The sequence below is a fragment of the Choloepus didactylus genome, chromosome 23 (genome assembly GCF_015220235.1).
Source record: "Choloepus didactylus isolate mChoDid1 chromosome 23, mChoDid1.pri, whole genome shotgun sequence".
NCBI lineage: Eukaryota > Metazoa > Chordata > Mammalia > Pilosa > Megalonychidae > Choloepus > Choloepus didactylus.
The window spans coordinates 11,682,935-11,685,403 of record NC_051329.1 but is presented as its reverse complement, the minus strand read 5'-3'; positions in this window follow the sequence as shown (position 1 = coordinate 11,685,403).

The following is a 2,469-nucleotide window of genomic DNA, read 5'->3' as shown; positions in this document are numbered from 1 at the left end:
ATATGCAGAACCCAAACCCAAATACCCAAATCAAAAGATCAGAAGAGACACAGTACTTGGCACAGTTAATCAAAGAAATAAAGACAAACAACGAGAGAATGGCACAGGATATAAAGGACATGAACAAGAGCATGGCACAGGATAGAAAAGACATAAAGAAGGTCCTAGAAGAGCATAAAGAAGAAATTGCAAGAGTAAATTAAAAAATAGAAGATCTTACGGAAAGAAAAGAAACTGTTGGCCAAATTAAAAATCATCAGCACAGGGGAGTTGGGCAAGATGGTGGCATAGAGAGGAGTGGAAGCTAAGTAGTCCCCCTGGAACAACTACAGAAAACCAGAAACAACTAGTAAATAATCCAGAATAACTTCGGGGGGACAAACGAGACCATCCACTCATCATACACCAACCTGAGTTGGGAAGAATGCCCGAGAACACAGCATAAAATCTGTAAGTAAAACCTGTGGAACCAAGTCGTGAGACCCCCTCCCCCATAGCCCGAGCTGCAAAGCCTCATGCTGCCAGAGAGAAGCTCTCTCCCAGAAAGCGAATACAGCTCAGCTGAGCACCAACTGGGGTTTAAAGTAGCGAGTGTGAACTGCTCACTACAGGTACGAATCCCCAAAAAACAGACAGAGGCTTTGGGTGACGACTGACCTGGGAGAGCCGGAGGGTCGCCTTGGACTGGGTCTGAGGGGGACTATCTGTTTCTTTTTGGGCTCAGTGGAGAAAGCCCCAGTCATTTTCAGGGAAGGGTGGAGACAGCACAAGCAGAGAGCAAGACCATTGAAATGCTAATGACCTCCACCTGGGGGGTCTGTCTTCTCTAGGAGGAAAGGGGTGGGGCCCTTTCCATTCAGAACCAGACCCCAGAGCCTGGGGGAACACGGCCATACCTCCTCACACCAGTCAAGAATTACAGGCTAACAGGCATCGCCTGCTGGGCAGAAAAGCACAGTGACCCGAGGCATCAAAGGGTGGAGCAATTTTCTAAGACATCTCCGCAGGGAAACCAGATACTGAATATTTCTTCCCTCTGGGACCTGAGCCTGTTCTGGTCTGGGAAAACCTGATTTGGATAACCAAGGGAACCATGCCTAGACAACAGAAAATTACAACCTACACTAAGAAAAACAAAGTTACGGCCCAGTCAAAGGAACAAATGTACACTTCAACTGAGATACAGGAATTTAAACAACTAATGCTAAATCAATTCAAAAAGTTTAGAGAAGATATTGCAAAAGAGATAGAGGCTGTAAAGGAAGAACTGGACATGTATACGGCAGAAATCAAAAGTTCAAAAAAACAACTAGTAGAATCTATGGAAATGAAAGGCACAACACAAGAGATGAAAGACACAATGGAAACATACAACAGCAGATCTCAAGAGGCAGAAGAAAACACTCAGGAACTGGAGAACAAAACACCTGAAAGCCTACACGCAAAGGAGCAGATGGAGAAAAGAATGAAAAAATATGAGCAATGTCTCTGGGAACTCAAGGATGAAACAAAGTACAATAATGTACGTATCATTGGTGTCCCAGAAGGAGAAGAGAAGGGAAAGGGGGCAGAAGCAATAATAGAGGAAATAATTAATGAAAATTTCCCATCTCTTACGAAAGACATAAAATTACAGATCCAAGAAGCGCAGCGTACTCCAAACAGAAGAGACATGAATAGGCCTACGCCAAGACACTTAATAATCAGATTATCAAATGCCAAAGACAAAGAGAGAATCCTGAAAGCAGCAAGAGAAAAGCGATCCATTACATACAAAGGAAGCTTAATAAGACTATGTGCGGATCTGTCAGCAGAAACCATGGAGGCAAGAAGGAAGTGGTGTGATATATTTAAGATATTGAAAGAGAAAAACCACCAACCAAGAATCCTGTATCCAGCAAAGCTGTCCTTCAAATATGAGGGAGAGCTCAAAATATTTTCTGACAAACAGACAATGAGAGACTTTGTGAACAAGACACCTGTCCTACAGGAAATACTAAAGGGAGCACTACAGGGTGATAGAAGACAGGAGTGCGTGGTTTGGAACACAATTTGGGGAGATGGTAGCACAACAATGTAAGTACACTGAACAAAGGTAACTATGAATACGGTTGAGAGAGGAAAGTGGGGAGCATGTGAGATACCACAAGAAAGGAGGAAAGATAAAGACTGGGACTGTGTAACTTGGTGAAATCTAGAGTATTCAACAATTGTGATAAAATGTAAAAATATGTTCTTTTACAAGGGAGAACAAGCAAATGTCAACCTTGCAAGGTGTTAAAAATGGGGAGGCATTGAGGGAGGGATACAATCAGCATAAACTAGAGACTGTAACTAATAGAATCATTGTATTATGCTTCCTTTAATGTAACAAAGGTGATATACCAAGGTGAATGCAGATAAGAGGGGGGTATAGGGGAGGCATGTTAGACACTTGACATTGGTGGTATTGTCTGATTCTTTATTCTA